Source organism: Mycteria americana, chromosome 11, assembly GCF_035582795.1.
Source record: "Mycteria americana isolate JAX WOST 10 ecotype Jacksonville Zoo and Gardens chromosome 11, USCA_MyAme_1.0, whole genome shotgun sequence".
Classification (NCBI taxonomy): Eukaryota; Metazoa; Chordata; class Aves; order Ciconiiformes; family Ciconiidae; genus Mycteria; species Mycteria americana.
In genome coordinates this window covers 2,544,299-2,555,911 of record NC_134375.1, presented here as the reverse complement: position 1 = coordinate 2,555,911, position 11,613 = coordinate 2,544,299, and the positions used below count along the sequence as shown (strand labels likewise).

The following is an 11,613-nucleotide window of genomic DNA, read 5'->3' as shown; positions in this document are numbered from 1 at the left end:
TGTGCTGTTAAGTAGCTGCTAGTTGTCACTAGGAGAGTATTCCTTTGTTATTTCAGAATTACTGGGACACTTAATTGGCTGTTCATTAACTGCCTTAGAGAAAAATAAGATTTGATTAATCATCATTTCAGCAAATTATAGCCTGTTCTACAGGCTAATGAAATTAAGCAGTGAAGAGCTGGCTTCCTGCAGTTGGCTGTGACCTGCCCTAGCTGTGCAGCCCTCGCCACCTGGCCCTGACCTGGAGGGTTTGAGGTGCACAGAAATCAGAGGGGTCACCAGCATGAATCAGGGATGGGGGAGTGTAGAGTCCCATGTTACTGGGGCGAGGACCACGGAGCACTGCCCAGGGAGCAACGGAGATGATGCCTGTGCCTGGCAGAGGTACAAGTTGCGGACATGAATGCAGACAGCCAGCAAGAGAGATGTCTGTTGGCCGTAATTCCTAACCTTTGAGATGACTTCACTTCCTTTTTGTTACGTTTTTGTAAGCAATTATCATTATAACTAATCAAGATCAAATTTCTGAGCTGAGATCTTGAATTCATCATTGAAGAATGTATATTTTTCTCTGAAATAGTCCTATATAGTACATTATTTCAAGTTTTACCTTACACACATGCTGATTTAAAACATAACTGGTTTTAGTTAAGTATGCAACAGGGAAGATACAACTAGCACCTTTTGGTTTATCCAAAGGTGTAGAGTTTGAAGAAAGGGAAACTCCATAGATGCATAATGCGATCATTAGAAATCCCACACAAGGTATTTGTTGGTGTTCCAAGGCCAACAATTTAAAAAGAAGGTTCCCTACATTAAATTGCTTTGCCTTCTTCTGGCCAAGAGTTAAAGTTCCCCCAAAGCTTTTTTATTTTCTGCCATCTTTGCGTCTTAGGTCCTTTGTTTTCCAAGATCCCTGGCTGTTGCTCCCCTGTAATCTCTTTTAGGGGCCCTTTCTCAGCTGTTTAAAAGCAGCTATAGCTGCTCCCCCCATCTGCCTAGGGTTGGCAGAGAGAGTAATAGAAACCTCCCATTTCTTTGCCAAGTGGGGCTCCTTCAGTCTCTCTGTGTAATTCGATTTAGCAGTGTTTGAGACATTGACAATGTTGACATTGGGATTACATGGAATTTGCTTTCAAGAAAGTTGGGAAATAGCACAACCGTTGACAGTTTGCGCTTTACCCATTTCAAGACCTAAACATTCAGGAAGAGCCTACACCAGACCAGTGCTAGTTGTTAATCACCTGGGTTTTGGTGTGTGGTGCTTAGGACCTGATGGTGTGGTTGGGGCTGGATGAGCAGGAGTGACAGGACTTGAGGACTACTCTACCCCTTCTTCTCTGTGCCTTCTCTGGTGTATGCGTGTTTGGCAGCTTCACAACTGGTTTAACTCTTCCCTATGCAGAATTTGTGAAGAAGAGGCATTTCCTTCTTCTCTGAAGTGTAGTCTTCTCATCATTAAGCATGATGATGATTGCAAATACAAAACAGAAATAGTTTCATAATAATAGAAGAGTATTAACAGAAGAATTAATAGAAGAAAGTTTAGAGGTGCTTTTTTTTTGTAGTAGAAAGGTTTCTTCTGTTAACAGAAGAAACTGAGATTGTTTCTCGCATAGCTGATGGCAGCACTGCAGAGGAATGGATGGGAGTCTTGCAGCCCAACGTCTTTGTTGCCAAGGATCCTGGACCAGATGCCTAGGCTTCGCTGGGTCTTGAGGGGCCTCACTGGGCCTTACTGGAGCTATCTCTGTGGAGGGCCTTGGTATTGGCCATGGGGATGGCAATGGCCCCGGCACTGTGGTGGTGGCCCTGAGCAAAGAGAGCTGGCTCCCTTTGGTGTGGGGGGCTATGGTCCCCTCTGCACTGGGCACCCCGGGGAAAGGGAGACAAGGACCTCAGTGGCCCAGTGAATCCCCCATCCCAGGGTTTGGTAGGTGGGAATGAGCTGTTTAACAGCCCCATTTGGGTGGAGGAGGCAGCCCCAGTGCTGCCCTGGCTGTACCTGGGTCAGGCGGCTGCAGGCACGGCTTTGAAATGCGAAGCAACTTCCTTAGGCGTTGCGGGGGGTAAAAAGTGAATTAACCATATCATAGGCACATGGTACTTCCCTGCTCAGATTACACTACAAAATCTGGGCAGTTCCTAAGATAGAGCTGGAAAAGGGGATTTGGGAGTGTGAGCAGCACTTGGAGCAGAGCACAGCTGACATGGCTGGGAACAAAAGGTGATAGGAAAACTCACTGCATCTGCATTGCTGCACATCCACAGGTCAGCAGAAATCCTTCCTAACTGGATGTTTGTTGCGAATTTACTGGGAGAAGTGTAAAATAACTTTGTTTGAGTGCTGGCTTTGCTTTGTGCCTTGTGTTCTGCTGGTTGCAAAGATTGTATCTGGCTGTGTTTCTCTTTGAGTTTGTATTCTGTTTTCCAGGTTTACTTTCTAAGTGTTCATCAGACTCTAAAGCTCTTGTTAAATATCTTCTGTTTGATACAGTTTAAAGACTTGAGTAGATAGGGGCGGATTTGCTTTGTTAGTTAAGACTGCTAAAGCTGTGTCTACTCTGCTCGTGGACAAAGCTTTTTGCAGTACGGATTTTTTTTGCAAAATACTCCATAAGCAACACGTATGTGTGTGCTATTAGTCAGATCTTCACGGACTTTTTTTTATCTTCTCCTCAGAATTGAGCTGCTTACAAAACCAGTTATTTTTAATGCCGCTTCTGGCCTTTTGACTGGGAATTCAGAGAGCATTTTACCTCACATACTGAAGCGAAAGTTAGGTTTGTTTTTGTTAATGTAAGTCAAGAAGTAGCAATGATTCAGTGTGACAGGCTGAATGTGAGCCATATGAGCCGAGCTGCACAAGCATAAAGGATGATTGTGCTGCAAAATATCTCCAAGTAATTTAGATTTTGACACACTTACCACTTCTCAAGTTGCATTTCCCCCTCCCCACCACTCCTGCCCTTCCCCCACCACGCAGGATCTGATGTGATGGAAAAATATATGCATTGTCTCCGCGAATAGTAATGGTTGGGCTAAAAGTGCTTTGCTTCTGCGAATTTTATTATAGCAATGTGAGAGCTTCACAACGAGATGATAATAATTGTGTACTCTTACATACATAGTCTTAAGTAACGACTTTATGGGCTTAAATAGCTCAGTTTTTAAATGATAATTCCTGTCGCTTAGAGCGTGTAAGTGTCATCTACTTATCTGTTTCACTAACAGGTTTTGAAACACACCAGTATATAGTAGTTTTCTGATTTAAGAAGTGTAACTTTTGCATTGAGCTGCTGGAGCACAGCTCACACGCAGCTCCCGGCGCGTGTGACAAGAGTTGCATGTTAGGAGGACTGCTTGTCCCCAGGAAGCCCAGAGAACCGGGCAGAGTGCCACTTGAGTCCCACTCTTGGGTGGAGGATTTTATAGTGCCATTTTTTTCCAATTAAGCACTATTGATTTCTTTTGTGCGTGTTTTATTTTTTTGTTGTAGACTTTTTTTTTAATCTGTGGTTTCTCTGTGTGAATAGCAAATGAAGGCTGGTTTAATGTTGACTGAAATGATACATACTCATAGCAGGATTTTATGTCCAGCCTTTTTATTGATTAAACATCTGCATGTCTTGGCATTTGGATGTAGAAAGGAATAGCAAATGGCAGTTCATTTCTGGCTAGGGTTTCTTATCAATAAGTGAAAGGGGGGGGGGGGCAGGGAGCTGTGTGTGTATGTGTGTGTGAGTGTAATATATTAGTGTAACATCTATAAAATAAGACATATTTTAATGGCTCTTAAACTTGAAGGTTGAATTCTGTTCTCTTAGGAAGTATATCATGCAGATACAACAAACACATACCAGGGTAAATGAGAACAGAATTTGTTTTTTCATTGAATCTGTTCTAACCCATTGGCCCAGTCCAAGCCTCCCCCTGAAGTTATTAGAAAGGACCCTGCTGACACTGATGGAAGTGGGGATAAAGCCAGGCATTAAGATGGTCTAGATTGTGACATGCCTTTGCTGTTTAATGTTGTATGTGAAGTTTTTAAAGCAGCAAACCAAAAATAATACATTGGCTACTATTTTTAAGGCAAAATCCCAGCAAAATGTCTGTCATCAGGTTCCAAACAATTCCTTGCTTCACTTTAACAATGAGCTATCCATTATATGGTCTTAATTTATGGAATGTTAAACAGTTTCTGGCATTACTGTGCCCCTGCAGGAAGAACAGATGGTACTTTTGAATGAGTTTTGCTATGGGATAAAATGTTCCAGGTCTTCTACAGATCATATCCATCTGTATGAAAGGAATAGCATTTGTGTAGAATAAATAGGGTAGAGTCAAGCAACTTGAAATTCTCTACTGAAGGAAAAACAGTGCCTCTAGGCTGAGGTGGTAGTATGCATTGAAAGGTAACATGGAAAGCTATTGCTTAACATTATTTTAAAGGTGAACATTTATTTTGGCTAAACATCTCAAATGGGAAATCTTATACATCAGGACTTGGAAGGCAGTGGTCACTATATAACATGGTCAATATATAGCGACAGTAGTCTGTGTATAACAAGAGTATGTTACATTTCTTATCAGATAGATTGGCTATGTCTTCATCTTGTCTCCATGCAATAAAGTTCTGTCTTATTTGATTTATAGAGCTTTGGCTCTCTGACAATAGCGTGGAAGCAATGAAGACCCAGATCCTGACAGTCTTTATCCTGTCAATGTATAAAGTAGCTAACCCTACAAAACTGAGCGGAACATCTCCATCGTGATGCACATCTTGCACCCTCCATAAAAGTTAGTCTTGCAAGACAAAAAGAGGATTGGCAGAATTGTGAGAAGTTGCACCACTTTCTCCATTCTTCTAAATGACCACGAACTGCCAGGATGATGGAATCCATCATTTTTCAGAGCTCTGCTGAAGTTCTTCCAGCTGGCCTCCTGGGGAATGCTTGCTTTCTTCTCATTGGCCTCTGCACTTCTGGTCCACATTTGGTGAATGAATATTCCTTTCAGTTTATCTTTCCTTCTTACAATTCTATAAATTTTATTCATATTTGCCATAGAGTTCTCCTTTGCAAATTGAAAAATCACAGGCTCTTCAGCTTTATCTACCTGAAAAATAAGGTGATTAATCATGTAAAGTTCCCGTATGGTGCATAAAGACAAGCGCACATCTAGGGGGCAATCCATCCATCGTAAAACCGATTATCAGTGATATTAATTGCCCTCTGAAGTTTTACCCACCTTTCCACTGACTGTAGAGGAAGCTTCATCGGTGAGCTAACCTCTAGAAAACTGAAGTTAAACTGAACCTGTGATCTTTAGACAATTTATATGCATGGTTCCCTTTGTTCTGTTGTTCTTTGTGCTTTGAATACCCAAGATCACTGTATCAGCAACTTGCTTTTAGAAGTCGTTCTGCAAAGTTGTAGTACCTTTATATTATTGGAAATCTGGTGAAAATCTTCCCTCTCCCAGCCTCCAAAATGAGTCAGCTGGGTGTGAACGTCTGACTGGGCTGCCAAAGTGTTTAAAATCATCCTGGGGTGAGGCAGGGTCGTGCCACAGGAAGGCTCTCTGCAGGTGCCTCTTTCTGCCGGACGGCTGCGTGTTAGCCCGGCCTCGGGGCTGCATTTGTGGAAGCACTAACAGAGGAATTTGAGAGTAGGCTGGAAAGCAGGAACACCTCTCCTTTCAATCTGAAGGGTATGTTGTGGTCGTAATCATTTGGGTTTACTTTCCTTGGTGGGTTGTTTGTTGGGTTTTTTTTAATACCAAATGTCCTGTGATTTTGGAAGACTTCATCTTTTGCATATTAGTGACTTTGTCATCTTAATTTTTCTTGCCAGTCATGTGCTAGACTGTGCATAATGAGCGTGGAGGGAGGGAGTATCAGCTCATTCTTCTTCCGTTGTATTAATGATTTCTTTCTGGTTGCGTAAATCATCTTTACAGTTGTAGGATTTCTTCAGCTGGAAAATAAAATAGCTTCCTTCCCTTCCAGGAGAAAATTGACCAAAACATATATATGTATTTTACTGTACCAAGACCAAACAAATTGTGCTCACTAGTCAATACCACCTTCTTGGAGTATTGTTCATTGTAATGAAAATCAGACTCAATTTAATGTTTCATTAGTGTGTTCAACAAAAACAAGATGTTGTGAAAGGAAAAGAAGTATCCTTGTCCTTTAAATCACATGCACTTCTATAAGGTAACATATAAAATATATTCAATCAGCATTTTATGTTAGTGGGAGTACCTGCATGTACATAATTTAATGCAAAAATAGCATGCTCATCAGTTGATTGCTCTGGATTCTCTCTCCAGCATTGGAGGAATACCTGGGTGTGGCCTGATGTGAAAAGCAAAGTTTATATCAATGTTTTCATTTCCCCAAAATTTTATACGAGAATATGGGGCTAGCTTACTTCTCAGTGTACTTGAAAGGAGCTGCCTTTTTCATATAAATGTTGGAGGAGTCTGGTTGGTTTCTTCAGTGGTGAGACCTGTTCCCTTCTGGGCAGCAGTTAAAGTAAGATTTCCGTTTTGTTAGATATCTTAAAAAACATAGTATGTTCCCCATTAGAACTAAGCCAGATTTTGCAGTATCAGTGTTTCTGGATTGCCACGTTTTCTAATTTTGAATGTTCTGCCTTTAATTGCAAGTTATCGTGGTTTTACTTGTATTTGCTGATGATCAATAACTTAAAATGTTCAGGAATATGGGTTGCATATTTACACAGCAGACCATACTAGCTTCCTGTGGTAATAGGAAATGTAATGTATAACTCACAAAGTAAACAAGACTTGCTCTTCTAATATCATTCTGGTTTGTAGGGTAAATATGGTACAGAACCACAAATCATTATGAACAGAAGAACTACATACGTGCATCTGAGGGCAGAAGTTGTCTAAATGTATTTAGACATATAGCGAACTATCTGTTTGTGATCACTGAGTATGTCAGTTGAGATTCTGTACAGTATACAGAAAAAACCAGTGCTCCTATCTCCAGGCAATTATCCTCCCAGTCAAGGTTACACCTTGGACAATTTGGATCTGGTCCGAAGTTACTGAAATCAATGGAAGGAGTTCAGGATCCGGGGTTCCAGCAGACAAAAGGGTTCTGCGTTACCTTCACCTTCCTTAGAGAGCAAAAACGTGCCAGGAGAGTACAAGAAATATGTGTATTTATATGTTTCTATATCTGTTTATGTTGAAACCTTTCAGGAGTAATTAATACTAGATATTTTGCTTGTATGAGTTTCAAAGTACCAGTCAGCGCTTTCATTTTATGACCATCTCTAAATAGCTTTAAATCTATTTCAGGTTGGTTATAAATAAATTTGATGCCCACAAGAGAACAGGTCTCATCACTGAAGAAACAAACCAGACTTCTCCAACATCTAGTACGATGCTTCCTCTGAAACACTTCTCTACATTTTAATCTTCAGTAAATGAGGTAGCATTGCTGTCCTTGGCATCTCTTGAAGGATAAATAGGGCTCAAAGCGCTATCCACCAGATCATCTCTGGCAGAGTACTGAATCTGCCTGTCTGTAGGAGCTAGACATCTTCCTGGTCAGCATCAAGTTTAGTTCATATAATTGTGTGCTACAGCAGATATCATAAAAGGTCCCAGGCACTGTGTGTGTGCTGGTTGTATGGGACCCTGACCTGCTTGTGTCACATCACCTTAAGGACTCACTGGCCGCCAAGGAGCAAAACCTTCCTCAGCCTCATGCCCAGCCAGTAAAGTGCAGAATAGTTTACTTTCCAAAAATGGGAGTCACACAGCAACTCTCAACTTCTTTTACACAACTCTTCAGTCTTTGAGGATCAGTGAAGAATAAACACAGGGTGGAAGATGGGAGGTATTGCACGGGTAACTTCTATTAGTTACATCTGGCATTATTGTTGTCTCTGAATGATAGGCTCTGAGATGAAATAGCAGAGCAGGCATCTTTTCACATTTTGGTATCCAACAAACCAAATTAATTCCATTATCTTTTATGGAAAGTTTGTGCAGGAACAGTTTTGATTGATGGATTACATCTGCGGCTGCTGACTGATTAGCAGCATGATAGATGTAGCTTCATTTACAGGGATTTGCTTTCATTCATGAGGAAAAATTGAAGGTTTCTTTCCAGCATATTTTTTGCATTAAAACTTTTCAAAGTGCTCAACAAATGGTAGGCTTTGATTTCCATTTGTTTAATGCCTGTGGTAATTAACATTTCTGTGAGAACATTTTAACCAAATGTTCTAGTTTTTCCTCCATTAAAATAATAATTTTTTGCTTTAGCTAAAGAATTTAATTGGTATATATAATAACCCTGATAGGGGATTTCTTTTGTCACCATATGAGATGAAACTGTTCCTGAGGAATGATCACTGTTGCTTTTTCTGGACTTCATTAATTTATAATTGGCAATATGCCTCATGGTACATCCAGTGCACTTGCTACAGATATGCTCTGTCTGCAGTCCATTGTCTCATGGCGTGGGTGGAGAGAGGGCATGTATGTGAGTGCTGAAATAAATCCGAGTTCCTTTTCTTTATACCAAAGAATATCTGGGCAGATACTCAACCAGGTTAATTAGCTGAACATTTTTCGATGCAAAATTACAAGGCTGGATCCTTAACCCAGCCTGTCTTTGCGGAGTTGATTTCTAAAACCCTCTCTCCTTCTTCGTGGCTTGTAGAAAACCATAGGATTGGGAAATCAAGAAATGGGACTGAGCGGTGGCAGAGCAAAGGAGATGGCTATTTAGTGATACTGGTACCAGTTTCTGATGGGAGGTACATCCACCCTTGCAGTTTTTACACCTCTATTTCTTCCTGTATCCATGGTTCTTGTGTGCAGGTTCAGGCACAAACTGGCCTCTGGCAGCAGAGGTCCTACACAACCTGTCCTGCAGTGAAGCTTGAAGATTTTGGTTCATGCCAGGCTTACTCCAGATAAGCTTTATAGGTAGAAGTAGTGGTCAGGGCAGTTGTTTCTTCTTGTGCTGCTTATTCTTGTCCCTTCCTCCTAACAGGAAGACTCTCTGTTCAGATTAGAGCACAGCAAACTCTCAGGATCACTGTCAAGGGCAGAACTAGCAAATCTGGGATGATTCCAGCAGTAATAATGTGCTCAGGGCTACACAGAGGGCTGAAAACTTTGTAAATGAAAAATTCTGAGCACACTTACTATAACAAAGAAAATGCAATCCCAGTGACTCTTATTTTCTTGAAGGATGAGGTGGAGCTGTGGTGTGCTTGTGATGGGTAAATTTGAGCTAGCATTTTATCCACCTTTATCTTGTCCGGTTTTCCCCCCCAGACTTTATCCAGAGGCATAGGGCAGAGAATGTCTTCTCTGTATGGAACAGTGACAGCAATGGCCTTGTGTGCTGTCTCCAAGTGTTATTTATTTAAGAGCCAGAGCACAGGCAGGACAGTGGGTGTGCAGAGGTTCACCTACTGTCATGCGAATCTCAGCTTAGGTGTGTTCTGCAGCTGAGGGAGCGGAAGATGTATTTTCTCAGCTGCAGAGCGGAGTACAGCTAATGAAAGGAGTTGGTTTGTTGCTACAGTTGGTTACTGAGAGCACATTTACTCTCTTGAGGGACAGATTTGGATCCTGTTGAGTCATAAAGGGAAAGAGTTTGATCTTGGGTCCTTCTGGGGATTTCACTACATTGTGAAAAATCATTGTGCCTTTTGAGGGGAACATGTCAAGTTCACAGCCTACTCCTAGGGAAATCCTGATTGTAGACAGCAACTGTATATGTTGTGGATCAAAAGGGGTACATTGACAGAGCTCTGTATAAAAGTCATGGAAAAACTGTGAGCCAAATTAGTAAGAGACTATAAAATGTTCACTGTACAATATGTGTTATTTTCACCTCATCAGCAGATAGAACTTCCCTATTAATCATGACACTGACAAGGCCAGGATACATTTACTGAAAAATTATTTACTACAGACTTACTGTATTGACATTTTGTTTTGACACTCATTTGGAATTAATTGGCAGACTGAAGCAAACCCCTCTGAGTTACTCTGGAGAGTCTCAAATCAAATTCTTCAATTTTGAGGTTGAAGTTCAGGCAGTGGAGGAACCGCCGCTCCTCTGGCTGGTGAGCAGTTTTGCCTCACAGGTAGACTGTGGAAAACTGTGTTGCGGTTCCCTTCAGTCTCCCCTCAATGAAAACAGTTGTTAATTATTTCCAAATTGGCACAGGGCAGGAAAGGCCACTTGCTAAGCTGTCAGTTAAATAGTATGCTTTCTTTTGCCTAGTTTGTATTTTAGGACGGGGAATTTTCATTTTCAACTGTTCCAAAGGGGCTGCCTCAGATAGGTAGATGGTACCCAGGTGTGCTTCTCTTTAATGCCCAGATGCTCCAACCAACATTTTTCCCAACAAAAGGAGATCTGTATTGCTGACTGTCACTGCTTAGGGCAGTGGGGTTCAAAGTCCTGGCAGGACTTGTGCATAATAGAAGACTGGATTAAGAAAACAAACCAACCCAAAGCTTGAATCTGTTGCTTACAGAAGGTTCTAAGTAGCATCATAGTCGTTTCACTGAGGAAAGAAGAAATAGGGAGAGGGGATCGCAGAGGGAGTGGAAATGAGATGCTCAGATTTTGCATGCCGCTGTCCTTGAGGTTGCAGCGTGTTTTTTATCTTGGTGAGAGCCAGCAGCAGCCCTGCAAATATGTGAGCTCTGTGAAACACTGGGAAGGGGCAGAGGACTGGAGTATCCTGGAGAAAGATTAGGGAAAGAAAGAAGGAGAGAGAGAAATGTAATCCAGGACCTCGAAATAATGCTTTTTGAGGAGCACGCTTATGAGACCGTATAGGAGTATGTTCTGCTTGAGTTACAGTTTCTCACAAAAAAGTATCTAAATAATGGGGAGCACTGTGGAAACTAGGGATTTGTTTCTTCCTGAGACAGAAGGGAGGAGTTCAGCTTTTTTTTTTTTTTTTCAAGTAAATGAGAAAAAATTCTTTCCTTCAGTCATCAGAGCAGCTCCCGGTATTTACAGTGTTCACCTGAGCCCAGAGCGTTGAACTGGTGCTGGTGATGGCACCTGGGGCAGGGCCACCCCTGGAGCTGTGCTGCCACATCTCCTGAGCCTGTCTCCACAAGTGTGCGGCTGCTCGAGGTGCTGTGGAGCTGAGGGACACGCTCTGCCTGCCTGCTGCCAAAAGAGCTCTCTCTGTGCAAATTAGTTCATAACTTATGAGCTTTGACAAGTTTGTGTTGGCTGTGCCTTGGGAAACGTTTTTGAATGGCCGTTGCTGAGTTTGCTTTAATCTTTTCCCAGACTTTTTTGGCTGTCGTGGAAATAGCTGGATTATTTAATTGTGTTTTTGAGGTGCATATACAGTTACCTGAAACTTGGTGATGTAAAAAAAACCCAAAGTATATCGATAACACATTTATTTTCACTAAAAAGAAAGAGTTAGGCTCCTTCTGCAGCAGAGCTGCATGACCCTGGCCTGGCTGCAAGTACATGCTGAGCCTCCTCTGCATGGAGACTGCACTTGCATCTTCCTGAGGGAAACTGAATCTTAGCTGGTTTGACAGACTCCGTGGCAGTGCGCTTGG

The 11,613-nt window shown here is 41.8% G+C and overlaps 1 protein-coding gene across 2 annotated transcripts in view; it reads left to right on the top strand.

The window, feature by feature from the left end:
• Positions 1 to 2,058: 2,058 nt before the first annotated feature.
• FBLN2 (fibulin 2) overlaps positions 2,059 to 11,613 on the top strand; it is a 97,202-nt gene continuing 87,647 nt past the window's right edge. Inside the window, exon 1 of one of the 2 annotated variants that reach the window (XM_075513721.1) lies at positions 2,059 to 2,271. The gene's annotated coding sequence lies outside the window, so the exon portion shown is untranslated. The remainder of the gene's footprint in view (positions 2,272 to 11,613) is intronic. The other variant, XM_075513719.1, reaches the window with a different exon arrangement.